Source organism: Lygodium microphyllum, chromosome 27 (assembly GCF_053477565.2).
Source record: "Lygodium microphyllum isolate KBCC chromosome 27, Lygodium_microphyllum_v1.1.10, whole genome shotgun sequence".
NCBI lineage: Eukaryota > Viridiplantae > Streptophyta > Polypodiopsida > Schizaeales > Lygodiaceae > Lygodium > Lygodium microphyllum.
Window position 1 is genome coordinate 103,410,784 of NC_141161.1, and position 21,335 is coordinate 103,432,118.

Here is a 21,335-nt window from a genome sequence, read left to right on the forward strand (position 1 = left end):
CTCTCCTCATGTACACCATAACCGTTCACACTCTTTCTCTCTGAGCCCTGCTTCAAACGCCTAATATAAATATACTGGCAGTGTATGGAGTCGTCCAATTGTCCCATCGACCAAGATGCAATAAAAAACACTTAGACTATAATCTCGTGCCACTGTCCTGCTTCATAATCATCTTCCTTGCATGGCGCCTTATATCAAAAAAAAAAAACACACGCAACTGCAATTCAGCCCCCTTTCGTCTCTCCTCTCAGTTTTTCTCAGAAATAGAGAGCGACGTCACGAGAATGTAACTGCCCGTCTTCTATGAGAGAGCCCACATAGGGTAATATAGGCACCTTTGCACCCTTTGGAATGTCAATGTGTGAGGTATTACTACTAGTTAATGACCTCAATGACACAGGGACAACCCTTGCTCGTCTACTCCAACCAACTTTACCATATGCATGGTAGCCAACTCCTCCTCCATAACAAACTTTTATATTTCCTCAAAGATTGCCGCAAAAGTCATTGACATGATCATGTCCATTAAAGACCACACGAACATCTCTTGCTTCATGCAACGTCGACCAGAAGCCAGAGTTCACTTGTGCACAACCAATTCCCTCTTGCTCAACTCTAATTATTGAGCAAAGACTTGCTATACGTGTCTCAACTAGAGAAATGTGAAAATAAGCCAAGGCAAAAATCTTATCCATTGATGTAAATGCATTGATTTTGTTTCGTTCCTGCAGTTCGATAGATAGCTCTTTAAACCATTTCTTTTGGCTTTCTTGAATCCACCCATAACCATGTATCCTCTTCACCTTGGAACAATCCCCACTATCAAGCATGTAAAGATTTAGGACACTTCTTCTTTCATTATCCGATCCCAATGGGCCTTGCACTTCTAAGTGGTAATTACCAAATCCATCTATGTGAGTGACTAGTTTGTTGCTTGAATTCTCCATCCCCCTACTACCCTGTACATCATGGTGTTTAATTTCTTTTGGATATACTTGTGACAAGGTGTAATCCATGGTGGTAATGTATATTATTTTTTAAAATAATAATAAGGATCGTTGAAATATGAAGAGACTACCACATGTGTTGTATAAGAGTGTTAGTTGATTAGGACCACAATACTTAGTAATCAATCGTAGATAGATCATGATCATCAAGTCGTTTCCAAGTAGAAATCTGCCCTACCCCTAACCACTGCATATCTTGGATTGATATTGCAAAATTTCCTTTGGCACCCTTTTGGATGTCACAAGGATAAATTCACATATGACATAGTGTATCCTTATAACCTTTAACACCAAGAGTACATCCTAGGTGGTACATCCGATCTTCCTTTTGCGAGTAAGTCCCTTTGGATCACATCATCCTTGCCAAGAGTCATCCTCTTGAATCTAATATTCAACACCTCCCCAAAGAAATCTCCATAATAATCATCAATGATTTAATGATCACCCCTTGATCATCACTACAGTATTACTGTAGACAATAATCACAATCATAATGCTATGTATTTTTCATAAAGAATTTCATCATTAGGAGGTAGGAGGTAGCATAACTAATGAAATCCTCCATCCCTGAGATTAATACTAAGAATATCCTATCAACTTGTCAAGACCTTGTCAAGTCTAAAATTCCCCCGAAAACCCCTAATTTATAACAAGGTCTTATCTCCTCTAAGTAGTAATAATCCCTACAGTAAAATTTTAAATAGTCATAGCTAAGATTCACTAAGTCGACCTATCAAATTTTGTCTAAAACTCCACCTTCCTCTCGTATAAGAACTTTCCCATAGATTCATCTCCTAGCTAGACTGCAAGGACACGGCCTCCAAAGACAGCAACAACGAACACCGCATCTGCATTGAATTCATGTAAAAATTTAGTAATAAGGTGTCAATTGTATACAGTTTTGCCAAAAAAATTGTTGCAATAAATGGCATGTTTTTAGGTGTTGTCATTCTCCCCCACTAAAATGCGAAGCGTCCTCGCGAGCACAGCAACAACACGAACATTCAGCATCACCAACACTGCTACCACGAGCACTGCTACGCAACTTTGAAAGAAAAAAATATACTCTCCTCCACTTAATTGCGAAGCGTCCTCGCGAGCACAGCTACATCACCTGTATAACCACACATGGACAACTAGTAGACATTGGAAAAGTAGAAAAAATACTTATTTGTGTCATATTAAAATGCAAACAATATAAATGTTTCAATGAAAAGATGTAAAAACTTGTGCAAACTAACATTCTCCCTTACTCACTCTCCCCACTGAAATGCATAACAGAGCTTCATCCATTGCATAGAATATACCAACTAGGAAACTGTCTAGAGCCGCTAAACAACAATAATCCCTCTAGGCAATAAATTGCCACACTACTATCCTACTAAAAATATTGTTTCTGAAATAGCATCACTGATAAGGGTGTTACTTAGCAAAGAACCCAAACAAGGTAAACTAATACTACAACACTAAATAGAACTCCTAGGGTTTAGCTGCTAACCCTCCATGTTCTACTAGAACAACCAGCCAATGGTTCGTAACTGCGAAGTGTCCAAGGCTCTTCTTTTAAGTTTATGTTTTAATGGTTTTTTTTTTTAAGTTTGATGTCAAAAGAGTATATACATTGATTCTCTTTCCCAAAAGGTCCCACCCCAAAGAGATACAAGGCATCGGACGCAGGGCACCCGTCAAGGAAATCCCTACAGCCTACCAGGACCTCAGAGGCGATGGTTATCTTCTTTTGGTTGTTTTTTTCAAACCCTGCAGTCTCAGGGTGTTTTTTTCCTTCTTGTTTGTTTTTATTCTTTCTTTCTTTCTTTAAAAGAATAAATATATAGACTCTTCCGAACTTTTAATATTTGGATTGGATTTTAAGGATTGTTTTGTTGTTGTTGTTGTTTTTTTTTTTAAAGGATCAACTAAGAAGCTAAGAAGACATCACTTAATTGAACGATCAAACATTTCAGCTCAACAACTTTGCTCGAGGAATCTAATTTAACGCATAATACTAGTCACTCTGCCTAGGCAAATGATAAGCAAAGAATACTCACCAGCTCAGCATCTTTCTTCCACGCTACTCCTAGTCAAAATTTCGTGGAGAGAACCTTGTTATTCAGCTATCCCACTTATCGCTAGAAAAGCGACCAAAAGATAAGGGAAAACTCTATAGGATTCCTAATCGGACACCCATACAATGAAATTCACTATGTTATGCACACATGTCACCCCCTTTTTAATCACTCCCTAATGCTAAGTCCCATCCCTTGTGAGTGGACTTCATATAGAGAAAATTGTGTATATATCATTCTTATTTGTTTAAAATATTTATTTATAATTCCTCTGTAATTTACTTAAGTGTTTTTTCTTTTTTTCTTCTTCTTCTTCGACATCTCTAATTTCATTCCATCAAATTTTTTTATCCATGTATTTTTTTTCAAAATGAATATGAAATAAAAAGTTTAGGTATGAAACAACCTTGTATGTTCGTGGATATTGCAACTCCAAAAATCAATCAGAAACATACAACAGTGTGTAGCGCACAATCATAGTCAAATCTGCACATGAAACATACACTAGCCAGTACAATGTTAAAGGGTTAGATAAAACTTCTTCATGTACAAAAGAATTGTCAAATACTCATGTCACAATCGCGATCAACTAGACTATCATAACGCTCCCACTCCTTGGTTGTTTAAGAAGCAGTATATTTCTCCACTTGATAACCATTCTTGCATAGAACTGTCCTTCTCACGAACTTAAATATCCCAAACTCCAGCACTGAAAGGAATATCCTGACCGTGCGTGCAACTAACTACCTAACTACGTGGAAAATAAAACTAAAGTGCATGAAAACCTACAGGATATCAATAACTCAAAGCATTGTATGTTTTTTTTAAAAAAACGATATATATTTGTTTGTTTGTTTGGTTGGTGTTTTTTTTTTTCAAAATGTAGAATAAAAGAAAAAACATAAAAGACTAAGAAAACAAAATATCTAGACTAAAATCGTCAAAGTCTCTGAGATCTTCTAGTGAAAATAATAATCCTAATCCGAAATCATCAACTCCATCTAAGTCAAACCTATTAACTAAACTATCATCTATAGGATGCTCAAGAATAGCCTCTAGCGTAGACATATCAGAAGTCACAGATCTGCTATCAGGTGCATCGCTAAGAACCTCCATCACATCATGGAGCGAAGCCGAAGCTGCATCATCATAGTAGGGCATAGGGGCCACTGGTAAAGCATCTAAGGAATGCCCCTCGGTCGCATCCATGTACCAACAAATATAATCCCAACATGGGCAGGGAACACTAGTCTGTAAATCATGGTAAGATGGAGTAAGGCGGTAGACAGTGGAACGATATCTCGCAAATTCTGCTTGCTCTCGGCCTACCCTAGGCTGACCAACGCCGCGCTCAGGAGAAAAAACACTATTATAATCATGACGCTGGTAGGTATAACCAATCATTTCCTGCATGGCAGTGGTACCATAGCGTCGAAAGTATGTGCGACACTGCCAACACAAGAGCTGAGCACGCACAAATAAATGCCGCTGACAGGACCTACAACCAAAAGGTGGATGATACTGTAAACAAAAAATAATCACAAAAGAAGAACCACAACAGGCCTCCCCTCTCGGTGCATATAAAAACCTGTCATGCGTCTGAAAACGCGGAATATCGTAAGGTCCAGCATGAACAGGATCAGTACTATCGGCATCAATACGAGGGTAAAGCGCATCCATCCACAAAAAGGCCATACCTGCATCCCATTTAAAAAGCCCCCCAAGAAAGAAAAGACATCCAAGGGTTGTTTAGACAAAATATTATTGTAACTACTAACCTAACTATACCTAGATAGCCTAAGTCACAAAATGTTTAAGGCGCAGGCCATTAACCCTAAATATCTCATTTTCAGCATTAATATCCTGCACATCAAGAGAACCATTATCATAAACATTAATCACCTTAAAAGGTCCCAACCAACGAATTTTAAGCTTCCCAGGAAATTTATAATAACGACTGTCATAAAGTAAAACTAAATCGCCTTCTTTAAACTCCCGTACTTTAATATTCTGATCGTGCCATGCTTTACGACGTTTTTGCATTGCTTCTAGACTTTGTAGAGCTAATAATCTTTCCTCATCCAACTTTACCAATTGTAAAATCCATTGTTTCAAAGATTCAACCTCACCTAGTCGTAATGATAGAGCTACTCGTAAAGTGGGCAACTCTTGCTCAATAGGGAATATAGCATTAGTGCCATAAACTAAATTGAAGGGTGTATTTTGCACTGTCACCTTATAAGTAGTTCTATAGGCCCATAACGCTTCATATAAACGTTCATCCCAATCTCGCCTGTGGGAAGAAACCGTTTTAGTTAAAATCCCACATATAATGCGATTGGTTACTTCAACCTGACCGTTAGCTCTGGGATAATAAGGTGTTGATTTGCGATGTTTAATTTTATAGATTTCCATTAACTCACTGATAAGACCATTCAAGAAATGGGAACCTCGGTCACTTACTAATTCCAGTGGGCAACCAAAACGCGTAATAATGTTCTCATACATAAACTTAGCCACATCAATGGCTTTATCCGTTTTAAGCGCTTTCGCTTCCACCCACTTTGTAATATAGTCAGTACAGACTAAGATATAACGATTCGATCGATATCTAGTAGGCGGATCGATTGGGCCTACAAAATCAATTCCCCATTTCTCAAAAGGTGCTAATGCTAATATAGGTGTCAAAGGCGTAGCAAAACTCTTAGAAGGACGACCAGTCCTTTGACATACATCGCATTTGCGACAATAATAATAAGTATCTTTAAATAGAGTAGGCTACCAATAACCAGCTAATAGAACTTTTCTTGCAGTCAATTCACCGGCAAAATGGCCACCACACGGCTCATCATGCAATGCCTTAAGAACCACTGGGACTTCATCTTCCCTTACACAACGTCGATAGATACCTTCGCGTGAAAAAATTTTATAAAGGTAACCCCCTAATAATCCATAGGAGCGTGATTGCATTAATATCTGACGTTTCCTGCGTTTATCAGCACCAGGTGGATATCGAGCAGTACTAAGAAAATTCGCAATATCAGCATACCATGGAACTTGTGTCTCCATAGTAAAAAGTGATGCATCCGGCAAATCATCTTCCACCCCTTCCTCCTTGTCTGATGTTAATAATCGTGATAGATGATCTGCTAGCACATGAGCTCTACCAGGACGAGTAACTATTTGAAAATCAAACTCTTGGAATAACAACATCCAACGAATCACACGTCCTGAAAGTTCTGCTTTATTAAGCAAATACTTTAACGCCTCATGATCAACATATATAGTAAACTTATTCCCTAATAAATAATGACAAAAATTCTCCACCGCAAATACCATTGATAGGCATTCTTTCTCAGTGGTGGTATAATTCCTTTCTGCATCACTTAAATTTCGACTCGCATAATAAATTGGATGATCCACCTTATTATCATCTGCTTGGCACAAAACAGCTCCTATAGCATACATAGATGCATCAGCATGAATATGGAATTCTTTTGTCCAATCTGGGGGTGCGAGTACTGGTCCTTCAATTAACTTATGTTTAAGAAATTCAAATGCTTTCTGGCAAACATTATCCCAAATAAAAGGAGTATCCTTTCGTAGTAGATTTGTCAAAGGTGATGCCACCTTTGCAAAATCGGAAATAAATCTCCGATAATAATTTAGATGTCCTAAAAATCCACGCAATTGCTTAAGATTTGTTGGAGGTGGAAGTGCAGAAATCTTAATAATTTTAGCTGGATCCATGGCAATACCTTCTTTAGAAACGATATGCCCCAATAAGGTTCCTTTTGGTACTCCAAAAACACATTTATCAGGATTCAAGGATATACCTACTTCATCACTACGTTCAAATACTTGCGTTAGTAGCTCCGGCATTTCTTTTGCCGTACCATAGACACAAAAGTCATCTAAGAAAACTTCCATCCATTGACGTAGAAAATCTTGATAAGCTGCAATCATAACTCTCTGGAATGTTGCGGGTGCATTGCACAAACCAAAAGGCATTACTCTATAAGCAAATGTACCCCATTCAGTAGTAAATGTAGTTTTGGATTGATCTTCAGGATGAATTAGTACTTGGTTGTAACCGCTAAATCCATCCATGAAAGAATACAGCTCATGACCAGCAACCTTATCAAGTACCTGATCAGTAAATGGCAAAGGAAAATGATCTTTACGTGTTTTGCTATTCAGCTTTCTATAATCGACACAAATGCGAATCTTCTTACTATTCTTCTTGGGTACTACCACAATAGGAGATACCCATTCACTGTATGCAACAGGATAAATGAATCCAGCATCTAAAAGCTTAGTAATTTCATCTTTCACTAACTCTGCATACACAGGGTTTGTTCGTCGTTGACGTTGACATACAGGTTTTGTGCCTGGTTCTAGATCAATAAAATGCTGACATAATTCAGCTTTGATACCCTTAAGGTCCCTATATGACCAAGCAAAAGCGTCAACATGCACTCGTAAGACTTCTTCGAATCTTTCACGATGTGGCGATTCCAATTGGTCTCCTAAATTTAAATATTTTCCTTCTGCCATTTTAAGCTTAACTACTTCAACTTCAGGCTCTTCAATAAATAGAGAGTCTATTCTTCGTGGCTTAATTGTGGGCACATCTTCGGATATCTGCATCAATACATTTTCAAGCAGGTTATTTTTAGTACTTGATTCCAGTGCTTCTTCTCCCACATTCACAGAATTTACTAAAGGTAAAGCCCTATAAGGAATAATAGCCAGATTATCTTGCGTAGCACCATCAACTTCTACTCCATAGACATTTACTAACTCAGGAAAGGATTTTTCAGTATATCTCTTCCCATATTTATCTAAATCACCATTATTGACATTTACATTTTTACGAGATTTCATGGTAAATGAGGTTCTTACAGAGTCAATTACGCTAGGTATCTGCTCTGAAGTACATGGATATTGAGCATGTAACCTACGGCGATATCGACGTAAAATGTCGTTATTCCTTTCTAAACATTCCTGATCATCTAAACTCCAAAACCATTGATTATCTTTAAGCTTGAGAATTAATGAATGTAGATTCTCATCCTCCTCGCCCTGAATTCGACAGCCCAAATAATGTATAACTTGTTTCAGTTCCACAAAATTCCTAGGTGCTGCAAGTTCAAACCATCTAAGTTGTGGCTCTTGCCCATCCCCATAAATAGTAAAATCCATTACTCTTTCTTTTGGATGAGGCAACACCACCACTTGCATATTGTGCAATTTAACCTTAGTAGGTTCACATTGGACTCGTTGATAACCAATTATCGGTCCCCTAGAACAACGATAAATCTTCTGCGCAATTCCGGTCGAACGCCTAAAAGAATGACACAACCAGGGAACATTTGTAGGGTTTTTCTCTTGAGTCTCTGGTTCAAAAGTATTCTTAGATTTATTTTTTTCCAAAAACCTATCAGTGTTTTCATGTTCTTCCCAATAATTTGTATCCATAGATAACGCTTGGTCCATTTGTAACTCACCCCTACTGAATTTAGATTTCTCTTCTTCTAAATAAAATTCTAAAAGCGAGATTTCATCTAGATATCGCCTTTCTCTAAATTGAAACTCTGCCTTTTCCTTTTGCAACTCAGTAATCTTCTTCATTGCTTCATTTACAGCACTCAACGCTGCCTCACGCTCTACTTCCAATGCCTCTTCCAATTCTCTAATAATCCTAGCGTAATTATCATGATGTTCACGAGAAGTCTGTGAAAACCTGTTAAAAGCCAAAGCTGAATCATCCTCATCCTCACGAGATAGTGGTCTTTGTAAGGGTTTGCACCTATGCCTACTTCTCCTTTCTCTTTCCTTCGCTTCTAGCTGGTAGTAATAAATCCTTTTAGCTCTATCTGGCAATTGTCCAAATCCAAAGGGTAAAGCATTTTCCCCATAAGGAAGAGCTTCTAAAATCCTACTCTCCAGCATACTATTATGATTATCAGTAACATCATCTTCTCCCATACCTTCTGAAGAGGTTATCGAAATGTCAGCCACATCAGATATCATTAACTCAGGCATTTCTTCCTCCTCTAATTCATCCATAGAAATCACTTCCGACCTGTTGTAAGCAGAAAATACATCTTCCTGATCATTTCCTTCTTGATCCGTAGATAATTGGAAACATGTTTCAAACGAATCATTAAGATATTCTGCTTCTTCTGCTGAAAGCATTAAGCAGTCGAGGGTTGTATCTTCGGATGTGGATAACCACTGAGTAATATCACTATCCGAATCATTGTCAGATGAAAACGCTACAGCATACTCACCAATACCCATATGTTCTACCTTGTGAGGCTGATGTACTATATTGACCTCCACTTTCTCTGCTCCCGCTGGGTGTGGAGTTTTAAATAACCAGGCATAAGGCCCTTCATGATCAGTCCCCTCCATTTCTGAATCATAAAACTCACTGTTGGATCTCTCATCCATTTCACTAACTGCTTCATCTCCTGAATCTTTCAAAAATCCTTTTGAAATAACTTGTATCTTAACCCTATCATCTCTAGGACCAATCACAATTGAACCTTTATACCAGTCCTGAATGCATCTTGCTTGGTATAACCAAGGTCTTCCCAACATGACAGAATATGATGAAATATTTGTTTGCGAACGAACGATCAAATAGTTCACATGAAATTCTAATCCGGCTACTACAGATTTCACATTTCGCAGTAACCCCAAAGGAGTTACTTTCCTTTGATCAGCCACACGTAAAACAATATGAGTAGGTTCTAGATCCTTCAACCCTAATTCTTGCATAGCTTGTTCTGTCATCAAATTAACTGCTGAGCCACCATCTAACTGCACTTCATGTAGCAAATGGCCATTAATAGTAGTATCGATAACTGGAGCTCCTGGGTCCACAAATAAATCTACTATTTTTACATCCTTAGTTGTTTTTCCTTTGGAAGAATTTTCACTGACTTTAGAAGCGTTTATCTCAATCCTCTTCCTTCGACGCCGAACTAATTTATGGTAAAGTTGTTTCCTACAAACAGGCGCTATTTCTAGCAATTGCCGAAGGTTAATAGTCAATGATATTTCTTCTAATGCAGCCCAAAGATCATAGGTCTTATTTACGGATTCTACATAATCTTTACTCCCTTCCTTAGGAGGAACCAATCTTTCGGGAAAAGGAGCTACTCCCACTTGAATCTTAGGATTTACTAAGGGCACAGGTAATAATGGATGGTCAGAGGAATGCTGCGGAGAATCCGATTCAGGTAGTTCTATATTAGGATCTATGTCCTTAGACTTATCCTTCACTGCTTCGTTTAATTGTGAACTCTCTTCCTCTAAACCTTGCTCCTTCTGTTGTTGCTTTTGTGCCCGAGTAATAACACCAATCATAGGGTCAGCTCTAAAAGTCACCTTACGAGGTATAAATTTTGATTTAACTCCAATATCTTTCCTTATTATTTCTACTTCAACTAAATTTGCAGCAGACGTTGAAGGTTCGCTAGAGGTTGGTTTCCCTTTGTCAGACATTTTATTATCCTCTCGCTTAGGACAATTCTCTTCATAGTGTCCTTCACCACTGCACCTCCTGCAAAGAGGAGTATAGTCTTGATTTTTACGCGCATTTGGACAATATGTGGCTATGTGACCTTCTTGTTGGCATCGATAACAAATTACTGGTCCCCTAGGTCTTTGTTGACCACCTTGTCCCATTGGATTACGAAAATTTCCATTATTTCTTCTAAAAGGAGAATTTCTCCCTCGATTACCATCACTATTGTAATTGTTTCGAGGCACTGGGGGTCTACCCTGGGTGGGCAATCCTCGTGGCCTAAAAGGTTGATTGGGTGGTCCAATCTCATAAGTCCTATTATTACGATCCATGTAATTGTAATTCGTTTGCATTGTTGCTCTTGACCTAATTTATGCCAACAATTTGTATCTAAATGACCAGTCTTGTGGCAAAAAGAGCAAAACGGTGGATGATCGGGCATTAACCTTGAAGGCGTCGGACACTCTGTAGCCACATGGCCGTAACCATGACACTTGCCACACCAGATATTAGATCGAGGTGGGTTTGAAGTCGAATTTCCCGACGATTTTTGAGCACTAGATCCTTGTGTCGTTATCGAATAAATTTCTTTCAAAGGCGCTTGTACTGTAGTCATAATTTCCTCTTTTAATTTTCCTAGAGATTTCGCAATAATATCTGCTACTTTTGCTTCATCCAAAGGAGATTGAGATTGCGGCATAGAAGGCATTCCTGTCTGCATCATATAGGCTGGAATTGAAGTGTACGGATTTAGAGGTACACTCGACATGTTTGAGCTTGCGGTTACCAAGGGATTTAGAGGAACGGTCACATAAGACATGTTCTTAGGTACCCCACCTAAAGTGCTTGGGTATTCTGTCTGAGATTCTTTGAATAGATCTCTCCGTCTTTGTTGACTAAGCTGCACTTCTTCCCACCATCTAGCATGTGTTTTAGCATCTGCCAACGTAGCTGGTCGTTGTAAACTAACATGCTGATGAACTTCAGGATTAAGTCCATCAATAAACTTACGTTTTTGCGTGGGATCGTCAGGAGCAGGATTCATCTTACGAATGATTGTCTCCATGCGCTCAATATAATGTTCAACACTTTCAGTTGCTCCTTGGGACACATAATCCAATTGAAGAGCCAATCTATCTTGAAAACCTTGTCGTCTAAATTCTTCTAGAAAAGCTCTTGATAAGGCATCATAGGTCCCTTTATGTTGAGCATCTAAATTCCCATACCATTTCGCTGCTTCATCTTTTAATGTTGCAGGGAAGATATGAAGCTTTTGGTCGTCATCTATTATCTCATTGGCGACGCAAGTCACCTCAAATCTTTGCGAATGGGCATCGGGATCTTCGTCCCATAGCCCCCCGAATTGCGTGAAATCAGCTAATCTGACTGGGTTGCGAGCCATTGTTTCTCTAAATAGTAGCCCTAACCCTAAATCGTTGATAGTATCAAACCACGGAGGTTCCTGAGGTTCCTTAAATAATTGACGCAATCCGAAATTTGACTCTAAATCCCAGTCAAAGAGCAGTTCAATACTCCCGACCGTAGCATTAGCTTCACTCTCCCTAGTTTCACTATTTTTCCTACCTCTTTCCCCAGTGACACTGCTAGTACTGGAGACAACTTGATCCCATTGATATGAAGCTGCTTCACTTTCTTTCGATAGTGTTCTATCAGTTGATAAGCTAGGTTGAAGAGGTTCTACCGTTGAGTTAGACACAGCGTCTACTCCCAAATTCAGCAATGCGTTGACCCTCTCTAGCCTTTCTAATAGCCAAGCCTCTTGTCGCACTGCTCGTTCTCTAACTCGCTGATCCCTAGCTTCATTTTGCTGCTTCCGTCTCTCTTCTGAATTCATCCACGAGTACAAAACTAGCTGTTACTGTCATACTCCAAAATTATGCTCGTTTTATTTGAAGCTATAAAATTAGGTTGTCGCTTGTATGCGCACTTAGAAGTTTCAAAATAGTCGGCAGCTCTGGGTCTATCTCCCCAAAAGGTAACTTTTCTTCTTGCTCGAGGATTAAACCTAGAATTTCAGCAACCTCTCTCACGTCTTTCGCGTCGAAAGAAATTTTTAAACCTCTGGATACACGTATCCAAGGCAACACATCATCCCACACTACTCTTCTAAACGTCCGATAAGCTGTGCGGTAATACCAATCAAAGTGGTACGATACACTGATTGTATTTATCTCTACCGCGTCTATTAACCCAAAGTGTGTCGCTAGTAGAACTATAGTTTGCGCACACTCGTTATAACCCCAGCTCCAAGAGGATAATTGTTCAACGTCCACAGTTAATTGTGGCCCAAAATATGTGCCTCCCTCTACTAACTCTGTATCTCTCGCCCAGTCTAGCACTTTTCTTTGGCACTCTTGGGGCAAATTAGGAAAATAGTCCCTTAGAAAAGAGACTGCGTATTCACTCATAAATAACACTTAGGATCTAAAATACCCTCGGAAGATTTATCACTCGTTCGAGCGCACTTGGCTCCCGGCAGACGCACCAAAAATGACTGGCCAAAGACCAAGCCACTTTTACCCAGGTTAACAAGCCAACTCCTAAGAGTTGTTGCACTAAACAAGTGATTATTTGCACTAATTGTTTTAATTTAACTCAACTTAGCCTTCCCTAATATCTACAACGTTGTTTGTAGTAGTCCAACTGCAAAGATTCTAAACTTCAGTAAATTATACTGGGCACTAAATTGCTAAACCTAAGATAACTATGGTTTCTCCTCATCTCTCAGAGGCAGCTCCTCATAATGTTCTCCTGCCATGCTAGTGGCGGTTTATCCAGGAAATGTTTTTAATGTTTGACTTTGGAAAGGCTATTTCAGGGATATAGATCTCTTAGATCTATTTGTATCTCTCCGTTTAAAATTTCTTTTTATGTTTTTCTCCACCTGATTAAAATTAATTCTTTTTATTTGTTTAATTTTAAACAAACATTCAAATCAAATTTTCTGACATACCATAAACCCCTAAATTTTAATCTCCCTTGGTACCCGTTTCCCACTCCGTATATAAATTTCGTCGTTGCTTATTAGTTTTTAAATACTTAATTCATTTTGCGAATATAACGTCCTTTCTTTCTTTTCTATTATTAAACATCAACCAGAATAAAACAAGTTCTTCCATACTCTCACATGTCCACATTCATAATTTATTTTAAATTCCCATAGCACCCTTTAATTTATCAATGAGTCCTAGTAGCCCTCCACTCCATATATTTAAGAAGTTGATTGTAAAATGAATAACATATAAAAATTTAATATAGATGCTGAGGCTTTTCTTCATGCCATCCAATCATCAAATTGTTTGATTTTATTTTGGTTTTAATTTAAACTAAATTTTATAGTAGCAACATAACATTATTAATCATTATAAAGTATTGTCAAACTTTTTATTTGTAATTTCCCATGTTTCCTAAATGCTCACACCGCATATAATCTCTCCTTCCAAAACCAAAACACCATATCTTTATACGAGCATTTCTTAAGTAAAATATTATTAAATCGTTATTTCTTTTCTTTAACCCTTACAACATAAATGCACTAACAAATCAAAGATTTTGTTTCCAATATTTCACTAAGAATCCATAGTTTATATCAATAAATAACACATTTTACGTAAAGGAAAACTATGCTTTTTCCCTAAATATAACTATTTTCTAATTTTTAAATATAACAAAACATCTTTAAAAACCTTGATAGAAATTCAGTAAATTTCTTGACTCATAAGCTTTATAGGAAAAATATCAAAACTTATAAATTTTCAATCAATAATTTTATAAAATTTTATTTATGATAATTTTGAGTCATTTTTTAGTGTTTTCGACTGTTTTTGATTTTTAATAAATAAAAACCAGTTCAGCTAAATACAAACAACCATGTAGCATGAGAAAAAAGTTTAAAGACATATTTTTAAAAATATTAATTAAAGAAATTATCATGCCATATCATTTATTTTAGATAAACCAGTTAGACACTTACTTGGAAAACCCGCGGGTCGTCGTCACGTCCTTGGAGACCGTGTCCCCCTACAATCCAGCCAATGTCTGTCTTCTATCCAGTCGATTCAAATGGAAGCTCATCATCTTGTTTTGCTTCCCCACAATTACCCCAGATGCTATTCTTGCCTATAACTTCAGATTATACCAGTGTATTGAAGCTCTAAATTGGCTATTATAAGGAAGGCATGGTGAAGTAGAAGAGACATGGGGATTCCATTGATGTTTGCAACGATCTTCCAATCTTGTTTAGGCTTCCATGGAGATGGTTCTTCATTCTCTGCACTTGCCTAAAGCTATGGTAATTGTTGCAAACGCTTCTCTCTGTATCTTTGCTCTATATTGCCAATCTTTGTCTTTGTTCCATTGTGTCTATAGTATGTTGAGAAGGGTTCATTGCAGGGTAGCACATCTATAGGTCTGGGCGACAATAGCTAACGTACAGTTTGCATGGCAAGGCGATGGCAAAGGAAGGGGGTCAATGCAGTCGCATTGATTCCATCCTCTCTCTCTCTCTCTCTCTGTCTTTGTCCGCGGAACGAACAATCAGGTTTCTCTAATATATGTACTTCTTACTACAAACAGTGGCAAAGTCCAGAAGAAGACTGAATGCCCTTATGGTGAGAGACATTGATCCACCAAGAAGAGCAAACCGCAATGCACAAAATCCAGGGGGTTGTTCCGGTCCAACGCGCGTGCTACAGCCTGGTCGCAGGAGATGCCTGAGGATTGGATGTTGGTCGCTGCCTGTGCGGCTTGCCCTCGCTGTCAGCTTCAACAATCTGTGCCTTTTGTAGAGCTCGCCATTGATCCCATTACTCTTCTCGTTCCTTCATCACTCTTGACAATCGTTATTCATCATTGACTACTCTCTCTCTCATGGCTATTCTTATCAACTCTCTCTGTCCTCCCAGTACTGAAGTTACCAACAATGGAGTCGTGTTTCCGTGGATGGAGACGTGGGGGTTTGGCTTTCACACTGCGGCATTGCCCTCGCTGTCACTCTCTCTCTCTGTCATGGCGTCGTCCGCCAGGAGCTGATCCTGCCGCGTATCCATGGCCTTCAGCGTGTCCTCCGCTGGCAAATCCTCCGGCAGCATATGGATGATGCTCTCCATGCCCTCCTCTCTCCTCATGTACACCATAACCGTTCACACTCTTTCTCTCTGAGCCCTGCTTCAAACGCCTAATATAAATATACTGGCAGTGTATGGAGTCGTCCAATTGTCCCATCGACCAAGATGCAATAAAAAACACTTAGACTATAATCTCGTGCCACTGTCCTGCTTCATAATCATCTTCCTTGCATGGCGCCTTATATCAGAAAAAAAAACACACGCAACTGCAATTCAGCCCCCTTTCGTCTCTCCTCTCAGTTTTTCTCAGAAATAGAGAGCGACGTCACGAGAATGTAACTGCCCGTCTTCTATGAGAGAGCCCACATAGGGTAATATAGGCACCTTTGCACCCTTTGGAATGTCAATGTGTGAGGTATTACTACTAGTTAATGACCTCAATGACACAGGGACAACCCTTGCTCGTCTACTCCAACCAACTTTACCATATGCATGGTAGCCAACTCCTCCTCCATAAAAAACTTTTATATTTCCTCAAAGATTGCCGCAAAAGTCATTGACATGATCATGTCCATTAAAGACCACACGAACATCTCTTGCTTCATGCAACGTCGACCAGAAGCCAGAGTTCACTTGTGCACAACCAATTCCCTCTTGCTCAACTCTAATTATTGAGCAAAGACTTGCTATACGTGTCTCAACTAGAGAAATGTGAAAATAAGCCAAGGCAAAAATCTTATCCATTGATGTAAATGCATTGATTTTGTTTCGTTCCTGCAGTTCGATAGATAGCTCTTTAAACCATTTCTTTTGGCTTTCTTGAATCCACCCATAACCATGTATCCTCTTCACCTTGGAACAATCCCCACTATCAAGCATGTAAAGATTTAGGACACTTCTTCTTTCATTCTCCGATCCCAATGGGCCTTGCACTTCTAAGTGGTAATTACCAAATCCATCTATGTGAGTGACTAGTTTGTTGCTTGAATTCTCCATCCCCCTACTACCCTGTACATCATGGTGTTTAATTTCTTTTGGATATACTTGTGACAAGGTGTAATCCATGGTGGTAATGTATATTATTTTTTAAAATAATAATAAGGATCGTTGAAATATGAAGAGACTACCACATGTGTTGTATAAGAGTGTTAGTTGATGAGGACCACAATACTTAGTAATCAATCGTAGATAGATCATGATCATCAAGTCGTTTCCAAGTAGAAATCTGCCCTACCCCTAACCACTGCATATCTTGGATTGATATTGCAAAATTTCCTTTGGCACCCTTTTGGATGTCACAAGGATAAATTCACATATGACATAGTGTATCCTTATAACCTTTAACACCAAGAGTACATCCTAGGTGGTACATCCGATCTTCCTTTTGCGAGTAAGTCCCTTTGGATCACATCATCCTTGCCAAGAGTCATCCTCTTGAATCTAATATTCAACACCTCCCCAAAGAAATCTCCATAATAATCATCAATGATTTAATGATCACCCCTTGATCATCACTACAGTATTACTGTAGACAATAATCACAATCATAATGCTATGTATTTTTCATAAAGAATTTCATCATTAGGAGGTAGGAGGTAGCATAACTAATGAAATCCTCCATCCCTGAGATTAATACTAAGAATATCCTATCAACTTGTCAAGACCTTGTCAAGTCTAAAATTCCCCCGAAAACCCCTAATTTATAACAAGGTCTTATCTCCTCTAAGTAGTAATAATCCCTACAGTAAAATTTTAAATAGTCATAGCTAAGATTCACTAAGTCGACCTATCAAATTTTGTCTAAAACTCCACCTTCCTCTCGTATAAGAACTTTCCCATAGATTCATCTCCTAGCTAGACTGCAAGGACACGGCCTCCAAAGACAGCAACAACGAACACCGCATCTGCATTGAATTCATGTAAAAATTTAGTAATAAGGTGTCAATTGTATACAGTTTTGCCAAAAAATTGTTGCAATAAATGGCATGTTTTTAGGTGTTGTCAAACGTGCCTGCAAATAAAATGCCTAATGTCAGATGGAGGGGGAGAGTACCTCTCAAATGAGTTTGGAAGGTTCCTGCAGGAGCATGGCATAAAGCAGCAATATTCATGCAGTCATACCCCACAACAAAATGGAATTGCAGAAAGGAAAAACAGGCATATTGGAGAGGTATCTCGTGCCATGCTTAATGAAAAAGACCTGCCAGATTTTTATTGGGTTGAAGCAGTTGCTACAGCGGTCTACATAATGAACAGAACTCCCACTGCAGCAATACATGGAATGACTCCAGAGGAGAGGTATACTGGTAGGAAACCAGATATTTCTCATTTGAAAATTTTTTGTTGCATTGCCTATGTACATGTGCCAGATGAGTTGAGATCCAAGTTGGATCCAAAAGCTGAGAAGTGCATCTTTATTGGTTACTCTCTGCAGCAAAAAGGGTATAGATGCTATAACCCTTCTACTCGTAAGTTTACAGTGAGTAGAGATGTTATTTTGGATGAGATGAGTAGCTGGTATAAACTAGTAAATGTGATTGATGATGTAGATGCACAAAATGGTAATGCTGCACAGAATTCACAGCAGCAGTCACAAAATATTAGTGGACTTGGAGCGTCCTCTAGCAGTGGTTCACATTCTTCGCCATGGACAGGCAGATTGAGATCAGGAGAATCTTCTCAAAGCAATGCAGATAGTGGTATGCAAGTATCACGAAAAGGAAAAGAGAAGGTTGATCAGCCCATGTTTGATGTGAATGCAGGTCACTCTTATGTGGATGGTGAATCCAGTGGCTCAGAACAGAGCATTGATGATGAGTTGGGTATTCCTTCTATTGTTACACCTAGAGTAAGGAAGACCAGGGATGTTTTGAGAGCACCTGGGAGTGAACCTACTTTGCGCAGGTCTACCAGAGCTAGGTATCCTGTGGATAGGCTGAAATATGATGGATTTACAGCCATTCACTATGCATATATGGTCAAAGTGATACAGGAACCAGAACCCACTTCTTTTGAGCAAGCCATGGGAAAAGAAAAATGGGAGAAAGCCATGGATGAAGAAATGGATGCCTTGGAAGCAAATGCTACATGGGAATTGGTACCTTTGCCTAAAGGTAATAATGCAATTGGCTGTAAGTGGGTTTATAAGGTGAAGCACAATGCAGATGGTTCTGTGAACAGATACAAGGCAAGATTAGTAGTCAAGGGGTATGCACAAACATATGTCATTGACTATGAAGAAACATTCAGTCCGGTTGCAAGGAAGGCAACCGTAAGAGCAGTCATTGCTATGGCTGCATCAAAGGGATGGTCTTTACATCAGATGGATGTAAAGAATGCCTTCTTGCACGATGATTTGCAAGAAGAGGTCTATATGGAGCAGCCACCAGGTTATGTGCATGTTGTTCATCCTGAGTTTGCTTGCAGGTTGAAGAAAGCCTTGTATGGGCTTGAAGCAAGCACCTAGAGCATGTTCTGACAAGATAGGACAGTATCCTATCACTATTGGCTTTCAGATTTCCAAGGCAGATTTTTCACTTTATGTGAGAAAAACAGAGAAAGGTATTATGCTACTTGTCATTTATGTTGATGATTTGATTATGATAGGTGACAGTGATGAAGATATCCTTCATGTGAAAATGCTATTGAAGCAAAAGTTTGAGATGAAGGATTTGGGAGAGCTGCGTTATTTCTTGGGCATTGAGGTGATTAGATCACCAAGTGGGATACAGCTCTTGCAGAGGTAGTATGGATTGGACATGCTATCCAAATATGGGATGAGAGGCTGTAAGCCTATTTCAGTTCCTTTGGAGCAGAATGTGAAGCTGAGCGCATATGCAGGTGAGTTTCTGGAAGACCCTACTATGTACAGATGCATAGTAGGAAGTTTGATTTATATGACTATTACCAGGCCAGATTTGAGCTATGTTGTTGGATTGGTAAGTCAGTTTATGCAGGCATCAAGGAAACCGCATTTGGATGCGGCTAGACGCATACTCAGGCATGTGAAGTCCACATTGCAGTATGGACTATTTTATGAGACTGGGGTTCAGATACAGTTGTATGGATACACTGATGTTGATTGGGCTGGTAGCATTTCTGATAGACGATCTACCAGTGGATATGTGTTCTCTTTTGGGAGTGCTGCAGTCACTTGGAGCAGCAAGAAACAGCCTACAGTTGCCTTGTCGAGCATAGAGCTGAGTACAGGGGTGCAGCAATGGCTGCATGTGAGGTAGCTTGGTTGCATAAGCTACTTTATGATATGCATCAGCCTACAGATGGGCCAGTTGTCATTTATTGTGGCAACATGAGTAGTATACACTTGGCAAATAACCCAATCTATCATGCTAGAACAAAGCACAATGAGGTGCATTATCACTATGTGCGGGAGAGGGTTTTACTAGGTCTTATTGATCTAGTTTATGTCAGCACAGAGGATCAGGTAGCTGACATATTTACGAAGGCATTGGGCGCAGAGAAGCTGCGCAAGTTCAGAGACCTGCTTGGTGTGCAGGAATTGGGATTGAGCTCGAGGGGGAGTGTTGAGATATCGAGCTCCACTTGTGATATGCGAGGGTGACCGTTGTGCATTTATGTCACCGACTTGTCAGTTGTAGATGCGGTTGGTACACTGCCCATGAATAATAGCTAGATGACAACTATCCTTATCTACTCTAGTTCATGGCTCAGTTAGTATGCCACCTTAGTTTGTCTTCTTTGGTTTGAGACCCATATATAGGGTTCTTCTATTTCCTTGTACTTGAGTTCTTTTGGCTTCCACAATTAAGAATAGAAAAACTGTTTCCAGCCTCAACCCTTGTGTGTATTCCCCCATTGTGCAAGCAAGAAAGCTACAAGTGAGACTCCTTCCTTCTCTCCCACAATCTTGACACACATCCCTCTCCGAAATAGTACAGATATACAATAATATGCTCCTTCCCAAGGAGGAAAAATAGGACTTGCAGCCCTAAACTAAATGCATAAGATTATGACCCATCCCTCCTGCATATATAGCAAGAGCCGTACGCATAACATGCTGTCTAATCAACCTATGGGTCCAAGATAACAACGGTAGATTGGTCTCAGCTACTCTTTGCATCACCCATATCAACCATCATTTGCCATATATTGCATGCTTTGATAACATTCCCCACAAGTGACCAGGTCCTGTCTCATTATTGATAGCAATATCCAAACTCAGACCACAATTGAAGAAAAGGTATTCTTCAAAAGCAAGATTTGCCAGTGAGTCCGCAAACTGATTCCAATAACGTGGAATTAGCCGAAAAGACACTCTCAAACTCCTCAAGTAGGGTCATAGCAGTTTGATGATACATACAAAGGATGGGATTCCACACTGTGTATCTCCCATTTAGCTGATTTAAGATCAACTGGAAATCCCCTTTTACTAACAACCATTGAATACCACCTTGTTTGACAATATGCAGTCCCATAATCAAGGCTTTATACTCTGCCATATTGTTAGTGAATCCTAACCCGAGATAAGTAGCTAACTTCATCATAACTCTACGTCGAGGATCTTGGATTACTACTTCAATACTCCCTTTTTTATTAGGGCCCCTGGACGCTCCGTCAAAATATAATGTGTACGTCCACAATGGGTTTACACAGC

The 21,335-nt window shown here is 39.2% G+C and overlaps 1 pseudogene; it reads right to left on the reverse strand.

Moving 5' to 3' along the window:
• Positions 1 to 16,006: 16,006 nt before the first annotated feature.
• LOC148012671 (putative inactive purple acid phosphatase 29 pseudogene) lies at positions 16,007 to 16,765 on the reverse strand (annotated as a pseudogene).
• Positions 16,766 to 21,335: the final 4,570 nt, after the last annotated feature.